Below are 17,521 nucleotides of genomic sequence, written 5' to 3'. Positions count from 1 at the left end.
CAGTCCTTTTTCCCAGATTCTTTTGCCTCTCAAAAGGCGCCTTGGGGATTTGGAGATGTTTGGATGTTGTTTAGCATACCCACGGTACATGCTTGACACCCAGATAGGGAAGCCATCAACACCACAAATCCAACTGCAACTCCCATTTAAATCTCACTGATTTAACATCCCTCTTTTATTCTCGCATCTCCCACTCCTGTGATCAGCTTTTATTTCTTACTGGTTATTCAGTCTGTTTTGTTTCACACCCGAGTTTGTGAAGTAATCATTAATCCCCTGATAAAGTGGTGCCATTTTGCCATAGCCGGTAGCGATGGTAAAAGAACGCGCAAGACTTAAGAGATTTTCAGATGTGCATGTGCTTTCTTCTTCCTCATCCATTTCAGTTTTCTGCTGGAGTTTATTTTAGAGAGGCTGCTCTGCCTTTGGCTGAACTATGCTGGTGTGAGAAATCTATTTCACTTTAAACAAGACGCACTGATTGCAGAAGCACAGAGCCAAATCACATCCATTCATTCCAATGAAAGTAGGCTGATAGGCATGCACACGGTAAAAAGGCAGGGTTTATTATTCAAATGCCAAATATTTGTAATAATGCAGATATATTATTACATCATACAATAGGGCTAGGCATTTATTCATGTGGTTTGTGTGTGATTATTATAACAGTCTTTTGTTTTCTGAATTGTGCTGTATTTCATTACGACAACAGTGTTCTTTGCTTGCATCACGCTGTGATGGGATATAAAGGCGAGAGAGGATATGAGCTATAGCTCGCTTCCCTTCCTTGGAATAATGATTATAATGAGTGGGATGGAGCCTGGCACTGTTGTCATCCGACATGCAATGATAGGGCACAGAGTGCTTCCTCCGCCTGTATCAACAAATTGTCACCAGTGTCTTACTGAATACCCAGCCTCTTTGATGTTACACTGGTATTTGACTGTTTTGCTGAAAAGTAAAGTACTGCTTTTGAAAACGGTCTCTAGGTTCAGAGTGGGATGTATTTGGCCTACTTACCACCTGGGTAAAGGACTGAGTATCGCTTGAAAATTTTTGATAGTGATGCAGATACAATATCTAAGGTTAGGTGATGATACCTTTTGCTATGTTACGCCATGTCTTTTGATAGCTTGCACCATGTCTGCACAGGCAGCATAATGAAAGCAACACAGCTTCAATCCTCAGTGTTGACACACGATGCGTTCAGACACAGCACTGACTGTAGGTCAACCGAGTTTTGTCAGCGTTCAGAGCAGAATACTCAATCACTGTACTTATGCTTGTAAAAGTGAAGAAAATGTTCGTGAACTGTAAAACTTGGATCACAGCTTTGAGCATGCAAGTTAACGCCAAATATTGTGCCTGTGTGGACAGCTGTATTGATTAGAATAGAAGTGAAACTGTGATCATGTGAGACAAATGACTCAAAACACAGTTGAAACTGTAGACGTGTGAAAAATGTAAACCCTTTGTGTCATTTAACAAAAAGAATCAAACTTTTCAGATGCCAAATGCTGTCCAAACACAAACAGACGTCCACTAATGCTGCCTAAATAAAATACAGTGAAGAATGTGCAAAATTATTTATTGTTTGTTTAAATCAGTTATTATCTGATAAAAGAATAAGTAAATGTGACTACAAATCTGACCAGACATTTAATGCCACTACTTTTTGTTTTCCAAGCAACACTGCTCAGTGAACTGACTTCATATTTTGGCATGAGCTGAATCACTCTGCAAAGAAATGGAAAACATAATTTTCCCTTATCATAACCACGGTACGTTTGTTGACTACCATGTTTATGTCTGGCTTGATGTTACTGGTTAGTGATGAAATGTTTTTTGGAAGGGTAACTGAAGTTTTCTCCTACAAGCTGTACTGTAGACTCTCCCTAATTCTCTCTCACTCTGTCTTTATCGCTCTTTCTCACACACACACACACACACTTTAATCCTCCCCCTTCTCTTTCCTTGTGAATGAGAGCGACAGTGTCTACATACCATGGGGGCACAGGCTGGCTGCCTTGACAATCTTCTAGCTCTGCCACATCAAGCACCCTCTCTCTCTTCTACACACACACACACACAGAGGTTGGATGCCCATGACCCCCACTCCAACCTTGTGCCAACCTAATACATTAAAATGCATACTGTTTCAAAATGGAGGCCTTGGCTGTAGGGGTTGAGTGCCACTTATCCTAGAACCTGGCACCCAGATGGTTAGTTAAGGCTCACACTACAAGATGTTGGCTAGCTTCACTTCTTATTTAAGCCACCCCACACATTTAGAAGATTAAGGTTTGACACAGCTATTTCAGATGCCTTCACTCACGTTGGAGTAAGCAGATTCAGAAGTGATCATGAACTTTGAAGGAAGAAACTTTAGAATTTTGATTATAAAACTTGGGTTTGTTTATCACTAGAATAGGCCAGAATGCAAATGGCTATCCAATATTATTTCACATCATGCAATGCTCCATTGAGTGCCTTGTCATTACAGCATTCCCATGGTGGCTGCTCTTCAGTCAGAACATCATTTCCCAGCCCTGTTGGAAAGTAGACAGAGTTTATTTGCTTGGCAGCAGAGGCTGATACATGACATGGCATCTTCCCTCTTTCTTCGTATCAGGCAGCCGTAACTAGCTGCCACCACCATAATCATCTTGTTATGGCTCACACACGGCTCTTGTTCCTTGGCGTGTTTATCTTGGCGCTGGAGATGTTGAGCGTTTCCAGTCTCTCTGGCTCTGCAGTGTCAGGCTTCCCGATTTAGAGGCCTTTAAACATGACGATTTATTCTGGGTTTAGAGAAGACCCAAGGCTGAATTTTAGGAAATGCCTGACAATGTTAAATAAGCAAATGCATGAAAATATGGTTACTTTTTCACTGTAGTGCTCTGCAGCTCTAATTGATTGATTGATGAACTGTAAATATGAATATTAATTTTGTTGAATTGTCACTTCAGACAGGGAAAACATAGCATAACAGCTATGTTGAGAAATTAACTTTCTGGCAGCTGTTCCTCTTTCTGTGGTTATTTATTTCACAAGTCAATAAGTCGACTCAAGCACAGATGTTTGCATTGACATAGCACTGATTTCAGTGACAGTGCTGCCAACTGATGATATGCGAGTGAAATGTAGTGTCAAAAGCAACTGGAATTTCTCCCTTTTGTGTGTGAAGGCATCCTGAACCTTGTGCATGGATGGCGGACTCCGCCACTACCAATAAAAACTACTATATAGAGAGATCGTTAGCCATAAGGCTGGCCATAAATATGATGAAAAACTTGCTACTGTTATTCATCTAACAGGGAAGGTAGAATCATTTCTTTTTGAGATATTTGCTATTGTTTTGATGTTTCAATACGGACAGCAAGCTTTTAGAAATTACTGAAATACTTTAGCCAGTATGCCAGAAACCTGCTTTACATGTTTAAGGGCTTTTCAGATGTATCCTCACTGGTGTGGGCATGGCCTAAATTCAAGAATTGAAAAGCTTGAGGGTTGAGCTGAAAGTCTTGTAAACAGTAAGCCTTGGATAAATATTCTGCAGAGGCAGAGCTCCTTCTGCCCACGGATAAACTGCCAGCTCTAGTCATACCAATTCAGGGTTCAGCAGTTTTTAGGTGCTTAATGTGATTTGTCTCCTTTCAATGTTTGCACCCTCCATCTTGGAATAGTGGGAGGTGTGAACAAACAATGTGAAAGCGCCAGGCTATTTCCAGACATTACTTTTTTTCTTAGTCAGGTGCCATTCAAATATATTATGCTTTACATGCTTTGATTTTAAATCAGTATTTCCCCCCCGCTTCTTCTTCTCTGCAATTATTTTTCTTGTTAATTCTGTGTCTGTTTTTTTGCTGGTCAGTTTCTCTGTTGGACTGTGCTTCTCCTTATGCTCTGTATCCTGACTAATGTCCCTGTTTCTGCTTTTCTTCAATGAACCTAACAGCTTGTTAAACATTAAGATTTCACTGTAGTGAGGTTTGGAATGCATACTGTGTAACCACAACAACCTCGGTTTGGATCTGGCAGCGGGCCTTTGTCACATGTTACCATCGGCTCTGACATCACTGCAAGCATTTGCTGTTGTGCTATATATATGTGCTATATATAATCCAAACAAAAATCGTTGTGTTTGCATTTTCTGAAACAGGAAACCTTGTAAACAGAACAATAACAATGGCAGCAGATATTGACTCTGAACTGGAAATACAGTAAATTATGTATGAGGAACAACAACTTTTTTGTAGATTTTTCTATTATTGTTATCAATAAAGCGTAATCATCCGTGTGTGTGTGTGTAACTGTATTACAGATACAGTTACAGTTATAAAACGTGAAAGCTCTCAGGCTGCTATTATGAACATGCAGCTATGGTGACATTTTAATGCTGAACAATGTAGTAAACTTAATTCTCCTTCTATTGAGGACATTTAGACATTATTACCTGTCCCTGATGCCCCTATTTTCTGTTGCACATCCGCCAATTGTTACTCAGTGGTTGAGTTGAAGAGAATGACTGAGAGGAGAAGCATACCGTGTGTGCAGTTGGTGAGAAATCTATTTTTGGCAGCTCAAAAGGATGACTCACAGTGACACATAAATAGATAAGAAATGATCCTTCCATCAATGACCAAAATCCACTTTTCCCTCAACATTATCACCACATGCAAACCATTTTTTGTACCATCATATTGCTATCTCTACAGTGGCTCATCTTTCTTTTTTATCCAACATTACCTCTTTTTACTATATGCCTTCATTTTTTCTTTACATCTTAATGAACACCCCCCCCCCCTCGTCTGCCCGTCTCATTTGTCTTTGTGATAATTGGAGCAAGCGTCACATAGATAGATAAAGCCCATGACAGTTTGTGTGTTTACAGTACCACATATGTCACCTGCTATTAACAATATGTAGCATTTCAATTACGGCTCATACATGTCCCACTAATAATGGAGGTGTTGAAACAGAGGCTCACAGGAGCAGATGTGAGGTAGGCCCTGTGGAACTATCATATCAGTCCATTGCACTGGATAATAGCAGCAGCAGAGGAAACTGACAAATGTTGTCAACTATTAAGGGCAGGAGCCATATTCTTAAGAAAATGTGGGAATTAGGTGTGCATTATGTTGTGTACCAGGGGATTTTGTCTAGCAAGGACCTACCTAACAATTGTATGGTTTGCATAGGTTGCACCTAAGATTGTTTTATTCTCATGAACCAGTCTGTTGATTATTTTCTTCAACTAATTGACTCAATATTTAGCCCATAAGCGGCAAAGGTGACTTCAAAAGTGCCCTCAAACTGATTGTTTTGTACCCAAAGGTATGACATTTACAGTGATATGAAAAAGAAAACCAGCAAATCCTCACCTTTGAAAAACCAGCAGCAGCAGCAAATGTTTGTATTTTTACTTGACAAATCACTTGGAAGGAGACGGTGTAGCTTTTGAAAGAAGAACCAACACAAATCTTGCAAATCAAAAGCTGATTTCTTAACCAATAAATGACACCCTTGCTCATATTCATACACTGCAGCCTTTTTTGGTCTGGTATGACCGGTAGCTTATGGTAGCTAATGATGGCGAGCCTTGGATACACACTGTTTTGCTGTCTGACTGACATTACTGAGGCAGTTCATGACTCTCTATGACTCCTCTAGTTATGCTTTTGTTACAATACACCTTAGCATATTACAGTTACACATTTATCACAAAAGTAATATCAGTCAGGAGACATGTTGTGAGGCTATCAAATGATTTTATCTCTAGAGCAACTGACTTTCTTTAAGGTGGCATTAATTGATTTTTGTAATAACAATATATCAGAAGACAATGTGAGAACAGTGTGACAATGTGGAAGGGGGTTGCTTGCAGTGATGGCTACAGAGAATTATCAGCTAAATCGGCAGCTCTTTTCGGCTTTATGGAGCTTTGTAGTGAGTTTCAGCTCATTCTTTAGTGGCCCAGCCTTTATTGTTACGGTTCACTGTCACCACTCTCAGAGTGTTGTTTTTGGCTGCAGCAGGCAGCTGTTTTTAGCGAAAAAGCTAAAAATCCACTGTACACTACCTGCTCAGCACCAAGACAGACTCAGTTAGCAACAACCTGGCGAACATGGGGGATTTAACAGCTTAGGAGCCAGATATTTCCCTCAGGAGTTGGTCTAGACTGAAAATCGGAGCTGAGGGAAAGTAAATAATGGACTAAGATTCGTCAAGTGGCCAAAAGCACTACTCCAAATTAAATGGTAATATTGCTCACTAACTGTTGGGTATTTAAATAAGCCACTGTGTGCTAACAAGTTTGCTTGATGAGCTTAAAAGGTGATTAAAAAAAAAGTTATTGCGATTAAAAAGATTCATCTTTGGTTGATTTTTAATATTGTTTATTGACTAATCAATTAATTAACTAATAATTTCAGTAGTATACAGTATATAGTTTGAATCTCCTTTGTGTTTTATCCAGCTTTAGAAGACTGGCCACTTATTTTTATGAAAATGTATTTGACTACCACCTTATGTTTGAAAGAAAAGGTACAAAACTACTTTCTTCAGCTATGAGTAGTGAGTCATGACTAATTTGGCAAGCTTTAAGGCCATATTGCAGACGAGACAAACCTCAACAGACAACAGGTATAAATCTTGCATCTTTCCTTTGAGAATGATCGGAGCTGGAGATTCTAAATATTGCATGACTGTCCTCCTGGTGAGCACAGGGTGATTACAGGTGTCTATCACAACAAAAGAAAAATGGGATGGTGCTGAAAGAGCCTTTGTTTCAGTGTAGACAGCACTCTGAGTCATAATCGAATCTGTTTACATGTCTGTCTGTTTTTCTGACAATGTGGGTCAGAGAAAATCCATCAAGGCGGAGAGAAAAAGGGAAAAGAGAAAATAGTATCCTTATTCTACATGTGGCTGTCAGTCTGCCTGCCTATCAGTCTGTGTGTTCTTTTCTACTATCACCGTCTGTAATGCCTCTTATGAGCTCCAGGTCCTGGCTATCCAGATATATTTTGTTCGTAGCTTTAGCAACCTTGTCGGCTCCCCTGTAGCATGTCTGATGGGAGATGAACTCTCTGTTCTTTGTTTAGAGCCTGCACTATGAATTATAGATGGAGGAAGCTGCTCTGATATGTCACTTTCTTAGGCTTGGCACAACGCACACACTTGAGAATGTTAGACACAATGCAGACGCACACACACACACACACACACACACACCTTTGTGCAGCTGTCCTTATTGGGACACTGACTTCTGTTTGTTGTGGACAGCCTAACCCTAACCCTAACGCTAACCCTTAACCAATACACACCTTACTCCATACTTTAGAGACCTCAGAACCTCAGAAATTATGTTTTGCATCAATAGGGTTTTGGGTTTTGGTCCCCATGAGGACTGCTGCTCAGTGGTTATACCTGAAACAGTCACAATAAGGACAGAAAAACATGCACACTCGCTTACATACAGAAAACTATTCATGTTGATGTGAATCTCTATAAATCAAGTCAAATACATGGAGACAGACACACAATCAGGTGACACAGAAGTAAACTTTTTTATTCTGAAGAATTTTCAGAGGTGCCTGCGGCGCTCCAAATGCATACGCCACTGGAAATTTACTCTGGCTTTGGTTGTTTTTACTGCTGTTGTCAGATCCAAATTCACTATAAGCTCACTCAAACACACACAAACACGTATACATGCACTCTGTTATTGACTCCTCTCAGAACAAGCACAGGAACACTTGCAGTATAATAATCACATTATCACATCATCCTATAGGGATATGTATGTGTTATCTTGTTATATACTGATTCTTGGGTTTTTTATCTTAACAACAGAAAACTCACACACATTCTCAGCAGGAGGTTTTCACACATATTTTACGAACTGGAATAGGGCCCATGGTGTGTTTTGGTGTCTGCTGAGATGTTAATTGGTCACTGTTCATTCTGTTTCTCCCCTACCATACTAAGTTACTGTCTTGGCTTTTGTGTGTGTGTCTAACTGTGTGTGTGTGTGTGTGTGTGTGTGTGTGTGTTGCTGGAAGTTATCCAGTACATGCTGGTCCTAAAAGGGAAATTCTGGTTTCATACAACTTGGGTCTTGTTTTCGTAGTTTTGCTCATCATTCCTATTCATAATAATAAGATTGTACTCAACAAGTTGATTGCTGAGATCTGGCACTGGAAGAAGTCAGACTGAAGAAGAAGAACATGATCAAACAGGTTGTAAACAAACCCCCAGGTTAGCCGAATGTATTGGAATGAGAGAAGAAAAACAAATTGTAAGGTCTGTAACTAACAATTATTTTCATTATCAGTAATCTGCTGATTATTTTCATAATTAATTAATCAATTGTTTAGTCTCTGAAATGTAAACTAATAGTGAAAAAAATCATAATGATTTCTTCAGTTTGCTTGTTTGTGCGATTAACTGCACAAAACCTTAAGATATTCAATTAATTGTTATATATGACAAAGAAAAAAGGCAAATAGTCACATTGTTGAGCTGGAACCAGAAAACTTTTTGCTTTTCTGCTTGAAAAATTATTTCAATGATTAATCCATTCTAAGATGCTATGTAGTAATGAATTATTACAGACATTTCAAATGCACTCACTTTTCTCCTGTACCTTTGGATTGAACCTTTGGCGTCTGATCGCCTGCCTGTTCATGTTTCTTTTCCTCGTCAGACTTTGTAGAAGAAATGTCTCTTTTTCCCAGATCTCAGGAATTACTGTTATTAGTATCATAACTGGCCCAAAAACTACAAAAATAAGATCCAAGTTGTAATAAAGGAGGACCTTCACTCAGTTTGTTCCTGCACGTTACAGGAGTCATATTTGGGAAGACGAGGAACACGCTCCCCCAAATCCTGAACTTCCACTCAACTCCTCAACTTCATGATGTCACCAGGTGTGAAGTCTGGAGCTCCTCCAAAGATAATAATTTGAAGGAGATGATAAATGGCTCTGAAAAAGCACCCAGGGGCATTTTCTGGGAATACAGATACATGGTTTGGTTGAGAATTGTGAAAGCCACTAGCAGTTGTGAATTCATAATAGGAAACACAATCCTGAGAACAAATCTGGGTCTCCACTGCTCTAACAAATCTTACTCTTAATTTCAATGATTGATTTGGCATTTGGCTTTTGTGCATGATCACAAATATTTATTGGAGCATGGTAGAGTAGTGGAATAACAGATAAATTCTTAAATTTAATGACACTCTTTTTAACGTCTGTACAAATTGAGTAATGGTAAGTGTTGCTTACTGTGGCAGCAGTAATATTCTACGGCCATTAGCCGGCCATGATCTGCTGCTGCACTGCGACTGTTTTCCAAATGATATAGGAGGAGCGTGGGGAGAACGGAGGAGTAAGCACTTTTGTTATCATCTCCTTGTCAGATCCTCACAACCACATCCCTCTATTACACTGCTATTAATAGAGGCAGGCTTTATCACGAGGAGCACTATCACAGGACTAAAGAGAGGGAGAATGAAAGAGAAGCTCTGCAATATTGACAAAACTCATGTTGTGATTCTTTTTTCCAGAATTGTAAAGAATAAAGGAAACCGACAGGCAGGTAGAGAAAGATGTTGTTGAAAGTCCAAAAGCGGGTTGTTATGAATGTTTGATTGGCACCATAAAGAGGAAACAGAGCCTGGGATAAAGGAGTTTGTGTGTGCATGCAGTCTTTGTAGTGTGTATCTGAACCTGTGTGGGTGGAACTAGTTGGAGCCAGGTTCTCTCCTGGTTTGAGCTTTATCCAGTCCTCCCAGTCTGGTAGAGATGGAGTCCCATCAAAGAAGAAAAAACAAGTTCAGATTGGAGCAGATAGCTTTGCTGCATCAAGGTCCCCCCCTGTATCAAAGCCAGGCCATATCCCCCGTGCTATCTGGTAGCCTTGATAGCGAGGTAGGGCAGGTAAGCAGAGATTAGCCGGGTGGCAATGTAGGAGTATGTTTGGTCAAAACAAACCTCAGAGGATGTGAGATGGCTGCAGATACATGCATGGAAGGAAACGCTCCCTGTTTGTTGTGGTTTCAGTTGTTTCTTCAGACGTTAGCTGACATCTTGATGTGAAAGAGGCTGAGCAGGAGGCTGTTTGTTTAACTATGTGAAGAGTTCTTGAAGCTTGGCCTATTTGTGGAACTGGAAAAGTCATTTTGAGGCAGCTGAGAGCTCAGTAGCATGTTTTTTTTTTTTTTTTTTTTGTTTTAGGCTTTGTGTCAAACGCTTGCATGATTTAAATTTAACATTTAAGCCTCCAAGTCCATTATGTGTTTGACATTTATTTTCGTGCACAACAAAGTTTAATGAGAATGTATGAGCCTATTTTTAATGGCTAGGATTATGCAGTGATGTTTCCTTGGGTTATTTTACAACTTTGATCACTAGCATGAGCCTTTTCTGTATTGTTTGGAGCGAAAACTCCCACAGAACTTGTATCAGTGTTTGTACTTCTGCACTGTCAGAACAGTTCTGCAGAGTCTGTGCAGAGGCAAGATATGAAGGCTTTGAACACACACTCACACTGAAACACATGCACATGCAAACACACACTGTCCACCTCCCTTTTCCTTTCTCAAACACACACATCCACAAACACTCACACAGACACACAGACATACTGCTGCAACCTCCTTTGGTCATATATTCTCTTTGCTGTGTCAGGGTGTGCTGACTGACTTGCCTCTCTTTGAATGCACTTACACCATCTGTGTGTGTGTGTGTGTGTTTATACATGTCTTGATTCTCATTTGTATATTTGGGAGTGTGTTTCAGAAAGTTTCCTTGTCAGTTATAAATAATAAAGAGAGCTGAGTCTGAAAGTGAAAGCAGTCAAACTGACAGTCGTGTCTTTGATGGTTTGGTCTTTTAAACACTGAAAACCAATTAGGTGGGTCAGGGGCTTGGGGAGCACGACAGAAAAAAGACCCAAGTGTCACCGTTCTGTCATCAGCAGCTTCAATCAAAAGTCAGGGACGGCTAACACACTCTTTATTTCAAACGTACACACACTCGTACATGAAAACGGTTTATGCACACATTCAGGAACTACAACAGCATTGAACAGTTTTGATATCTGGGTGACTCTGTAGCTACGTTTTCATTCAGCTGTCAGGTGAATTGTATGAAAGCTTTTGAAATGTAACAAAAAGTAAAATGTAAATTAGATTTCAATCAGCTGGGTTTTGTCATTTAACTAAATGTCCCAATAGCACTTGATGTGACTGTGTATGAAGAATATCTGTTTAAAAAAAAATCAAGAAACACATTAAAGATTGGTTTGATGCGGGGCTGTTTTGTTTTCTTGTGTCTGCTATTGAAGGCAAAGAATTACATTTATTCGATAGCCTAATGCACAATTGATTGGCTGTGCTTTCATGATGGCCACCCAATACCAGCAGCACAGCTGACATTTCTTTAAGGTAGTGACATATTGCTTTTTCAGGGCCACACTTTGCTGTAATATTTCAGAATATCGAAAACTAAGTATGACTTTTGTGCAGTGACACTGAACTGTTTATGAAGCCTATCACTATATGTCGCATCACTTTATTCTCCTTTTGATTATGATTATGTGTCATTCAGAACCACTCAATCAAACATTGTCCAGCCACAGACTAGATAATGTTGTGGTGAAGCGTTCATAAGAGATGAAAATTTGGTATGGAGAGTTCAGTATTTCTAATACTAATTGCTGTTGCTGGTGTGTGATCAGACTAAGTCCAGCTCAACAAATGCATTTTTTTTTAAATCTCTTCTGAGCACCTGAGATATCATTGGCATTTTCACTTTCCTCTTTAGCTGTTTAACTTTTTTAATTTTCTACTATATTAAGATGGGGCAAATGTTGCTGACATCTACAGAGAATCATTTGCTCAAAGCTTTTCCTGCGATCCTGAGCAGTGTGGGCTCACATTTTGCATTCAGAATATGGTAATAACAAAATCTTTCATTGTTGTATCTGATTAATGGCTATGAAGACAGTGGTTGGAGTCTTGATGTTAACCTGCACTATGTTAACGTTTTTGACATAAGTTTTCATCAGGGCGAGCTGGGTGAAAGCCCAGTAGGTTGCGTGACAGTTTCCAGACAAAGCCACTGAACCAGCTTCGCTCTGAGCTGCTGAGATAGCAGTGGCCTTTTTCCTCTTTTCTCAAGCTGTGTCACTTTGACCGTTCAGCCAGCCAGATGTGCCAACCTCATCAAGGTGCTCAGCTTTGCCCTTTTCAATAATTCATCCCCAAATTTGCAGGGAGGAGTTGAGGTTTGTCTAACAGCTTGCCATACATGCGAGTGTTTCTTCTAATTGGAGTGACATGCTGTCCCTATCGGTCAGTGCTAAATGTCATTAGAGTAGCGGCCAAATACCATGTGCTGTTTGAGGCTATGTCACGACCGCTAGATTGGAAGTGGCAGTGTGCAACAAGTGCAACACACACGTACACTCACTTCCAGGCACACTTTATACACATGAGCCAGTCATTTGTGCTCATTCATATAAATACAGTATGCAGCCTGTGTGCAGGCATTTTTCTGAATACTGTCTCTCTCTGTCTACTTTTCCCTCCCTCTCTCACATTCTTTTTGTAAGTTTCTTTATTCACACACACACACACACACACATACGCATGCACACAAAACCACTCAAATTCTAATGAACCGAGGCATTTTGAGCCCTGTGCTACTTCTTCATCCCCAGCTCTCACTAATGCAACACTTTAATAGCCACAGTTATTCTCTGGGAGCTAATTAAAACGTATACAAACACACACACACACACATAGACACACACGCGCATGATGCCCACACATACATACATGCAAACTGCTCCCATAGTGCCGTGAAGAGGTATAATTACAAAGTCTAATTCCTGTTACGTTTTACATTATTTATGAAGTAATGTTGCTGGTGTCATACTGACCTTCCTCTAATGATGCTACACACACACACACACACCTACACACACTCCCATGCACTTTCATGTTGTACAAGCATCATGTCCAAACAGATGTGTAGTACACACGCAGACAGCTGTAGCCCCATAATTCCCCCTGGTGATCTGAATATATCCCCACATTTTAAAGTAGCTTTACAAACCCTCCAAGTTGCTCCCAGCAGTGACTTGGTCGTGGTTCTTCCGCTTGAAGGTTGCATTCATTTTCAGCCTGAATAATGTTTTGTTGGAAGCCAAAACTGGCTTGGATAACCATCTTATTGTTTTAAGAAGGGTGGTAGCTTTTGGCACTGCGTTGGAACATTAGCATTAGCATTAGCATTGTGCGTTTCATGTAAATTATGAAGACTACCATTACAGCTAGGTGAGGGTGCCGATCATCTCTGATATAGTAATACCAGTGTAGGTAGATTCAATATAAATGGCTCTAGCTTGGCTGTTCAAATGATTGCCAGTGGCAGAGATTATGTACTACAGTATGACATTTTTCCTTAAATCGGTGCTACTCTCCTACACAAACAGTTTTGTTCGCACCATTTGTCACTATGCAATAGCACAGAGGAAGCACAGAGGAAACAATGCTGAGGATGACAGCTTGTCAGATAGGCCAGAACATGCCAGTGGTGGTGGGTGTAGAGAAATAATCCTCATTGTTCTAAGTCTAGTACAAGTGTCAGAACCCACTTGTTTATGTAGGCGTATTCTGCCTCGATGTTTCAGAGGCTTTGGCCCCATGGAACATATATGTTACAGTGTGCGCACATCAAAGGATCAATACACAACTACTAAGCTGCACTCTTTCTCAAATTCTTACAATCTTTATGGGTATATATGTAAATTATGATATATATGATATATTGTGTATATATTTATGATATTACTCTTGCACACCTTTTCACACAAACATCTCCACTGACTATTGTAATTAAAGGCATCCTGCTTTTGATTTCTATCCTGTTGCATGAAAGGACAGCTGGACCCTATGCAATGTAAAACAGCTGGGATTTAACTTTGCCCACAGCTGTGAGAGAAAACAAAGGTTAACAAACGTAAATGTCACACGCTCCAACTCACCAAGGCAATATTTTTCTCATTTTTGATGCCTTGGGTATTTTTTCATGTTTGTCTGAGAGACAATCTCAAAGTCTGAACATGATCTGTTAGGTGTAAAATAAGCATGTAGATAAGACTCACAAGCTTGGTGATCATCTTTCAAAAGGAAGACAAATAGGGGAAGAAAAGTGAGAAACGATGTTATTTGCACAAAATTTCTTGGAACCAATCTTGTTCTTCCGATCTTGGTTTTTCTCTGGGTGTGCAATTTTCCTACCACCCTAAAATGTTAGATATTAGGAATACCCCTGCTGTTGCCCTTGACCAATAAAGTGGTCACTGGGTGCTGTACTGCAAGTGCCTGCTGCTTCTAATTAGTTGGAATGGGCCAAATGAAGAGGGCGAATCTCCCCAAGGGGAGCTATAACATATCTAACATTATTTAAAGCCATATGGAGTCTCTAATTATTTTACATGTCTAATTAATGTTAACTGAAATTAAAGTCTCTTTATATTAAGAGATGTTAGGACAAACTCTCTCAGCCAGAAAACTTTCATGTCAATAAGATGTAGATAGATGACCCTGGCTGATGTTTTGGCATGCTTGTGCATTTTTAGATGCCTTCTGCTAACCGAAGCTCATTTGGGTTTACTAATTTTAATATGCAGAAATGTGTTTCTCCGTCATGCTACAGCACACCCACCGCTTCCTCCTTCCAATGCACACACCCTCCACAGACTAACAAATGCAATCAAACTTACTTGTATGTGGTTTTGCAAATGCACATTTTACCAGAATGGTACAAAGATATTTTCATCTCAAAGCACGTAATAAGTTATTCCAGCGTGTTTGTTTATGTGTGTGAATGTGACTCCTGATCCACACTGTAAAACAATGGAGTGGTTCAGATTGCTTGCCTGCTAATCACACCTGCAGAGCCTGAGAGAACAATGGACAATGAGCTTTTTTCATATGGCCTCTATCCGTCACAGATTAAATGTGGTTTGCAGGAATGTTTTTTGACTTTTTTTTTTTTTTTAAAGATATGATTCATTGCACCTTCAAGGTTAACTGCCTTACAATAATAAACACATTCTCACATTCAAGTAGTAGAGTATTTTTGTTCTAGAGTAATAAAGAGGACAGTGGGCCGAGGAATGACAGGAATGCAGTATGGGAAACAAATGGCAGATTTCTGCATCTTAAACAGTTGGTGATAGGTAGAAACATTACTATTGTTTCTGTGACAGTGAAAAACACATTTAGTGAGGTAGGTGTTATTTTGAAAGTAAGAAAGTAACAAAAAGCCAACCACAACACTATCATCATTTATTTCTTGAAATCACTTTAGCAATAATGCACTCCATATGCATTTCCTTTCACTGACTGAATATGATTTAGATGTGTTCAGCATCTTATTTGAATAAGCTGTCAGCTTGTTGTAAGCTTCACCCAGCCTCTATTTACTGGTCTGGTTCCTCTTGACAGTTTTCATAAAGCATTTTTACAATTATGTCCATTAAGCACAATTTTTCTTTCTGCTGAAGCCCTCTAGGAAAATGACTCTAGTCTAAGCCAGAGTTTTGTTTGGGGTTGATAAACCTGTGAGTGTGCATTTATTTCCATGTGTATCTGTGTAAGTGTGCTTGCTTGAGTATGCGTGTCAGCCTCATTGTTACTGCCATGGGGCTGATAGCAGAGAGTGGAGTTGACAGTAGCTTCTCCTGAGCCTCGCCTGTAGACCTGGGAAGCCTCGATAAGACACCCAAGCTCTGAAGCCTCTAAAAAGACACATCGGTGTGGAGAGCAGAATGAAGAGATAGGGCAGTGAGGAGGAGGAGGGAGAAGACAAGAAGAAGAAGGGAGGATGGTGGGGTAGGGATGGCGATGATGTAAAAAAAAAAAAATCCTCTTCTGCCTTTTGGCAGTGGCTCCCAAGGAAGTTTTCTCTCTCTGCCATTACGTCAAAAATCCCCACAATCCTTTTAGTCACAGCAGGGATGGGAGAAGCCCTCAAAGGGAGACATATACCCCCCCACACACACACACACACAGACACACACACCTATTTAAAGGTTCATCTTTGCCACCGATGGTTTGAAAATTAGTTAATTCTATCTGAAGGCACACTTCTGTTTTGCCAGTGGCATGTTACTCATACAGTTTTAAAATTCTCAAACTTATCTTGAATATCCCAAATTATGTGTCTAGCATTAGGCTGAGGTTTTGGTCCAAATACCTGTAACATAGGATAGAGTTTTTTATTAACACAGCCACCACTAACAATTTTAAAGTTAGATGCCACCTTACTGCACCCCCACAGGTAAATGGCGAAGTTCAGCTTGGAATTGCATTTTCAGTGAGGCACTTAAGTCTACAGGAGTCATCCATTTTTGAGGGAGGCAACACACAGCCTCGACTTGAAACATCGGAAAACTCTCCACAGACCTTTCTAAAGTTTGCAAGATGATGAGCTTTCTTCAGCAGAAAGCATTTTGACCTGAGGTAGTCAAAGCGTGGCTTAAAAACAACTCCAGCGTTTCAGGGGGCTAGGTAGAGGCTACGCTTCTACTGTCTATCACATCTCGGAGGCTATCACGACTTGAGTGTGGAGACAGAAAGGGTTAAAGGTTGTGATGTGTGTCTGACTGTTGTGCTGTGCGTGTGTGTGTTTGTTAGTACTGTGTGTACGTGTGTGCGTGAGCATGCAGGCATGTGCAGTATTTTTGTGATCTCAGTGTGCGTATTCTTCCAGGTTAGAAAAATATGGGTTGATGGATGGATGGAGGAGCCGGGGCAGGGGGAGAGGCAGTAAAGGGGTTGACAATGAAGACAAGAGACACTGGGTATGTTTTGATTTGGTCATGAAAGACTAAAGGATAGCTGTGGAATCTGGATGACACCTGAAGCTTCTTTTCCGCTGTTTTTTTCCCCTCTTTCTCTCTCTTTGCTGAGGCTTCGTTTACTTTTTCACACTTCAAGGATAAAGTACAACCAAAGCTTTCATATCTGTTTTTTTCCCTCTGAGATGTTGAAAGAGAGAAAAAGAATCTAGGCTACTGCATTGGGATGAATTAGGTCTCTGATGTTATTTTGCAGGGTTGGATTTTATTTCAGGAAGGCATTGCTTCATAGCATTCAGATATTATGCCTATTGCTATGACAAAAGTGTGACTTCTGTTTGTAATGTGAGGTAGTCTGAATGATGGTAATTATGTTTAGGCTTACACTAGGGCTGGCTAAGTGGTTGAAATCATATCACAACATTACGTTCATTCTGGTTCCACAGCTATTTGAATCAAGGTCATTAAATGAATTGAATTATGTCCCAGCCTTAACTTGCTTTCTTGCCTTTGCATAAAGACCAGAAGCTGGGGACAGCTAGCCTGACTCTGTTCAGCACTGCTGAAGCTCACCAGTTAACATGTTAGATCTCGTTTGTTTAATTCATGCACAAACAGGAAGGGAAAAATTAGAATTT

General features: G+C 40.1%; 1 protein-coding gene across 1 annotated transcript in view; it reads left to right on the top strand.

Moving 5' to 3' along the window:
- The window catches only part of commd10 (COMM domain containing 10), a 53,285-nt gene that overhangs the window by 14,204 nt on the left and 21,560 nt on the right, over positions 1 to 17,521 (top strand). The gene's annotated exons all lie outside the window — the stretch shown is intronic.

Source organism: Pempheris klunzingeri, chromosome 7 (assembly GCF_042242105.1).
Source record: "Pempheris klunzingeri isolate RE-2024b chromosome 7, fPemKlu1.hap1, whole genome shotgun sequence".
Taxonomy (NCBI): Eukaryota; Metazoa; Chordata; class Actinopteri; order Acropomatiformes; family Pempheridae; genus Pempheris; species Pempheris klunzingeri.
This window is presented reverse-complemented; position numbering and strand designations above follow the sequence as displayed.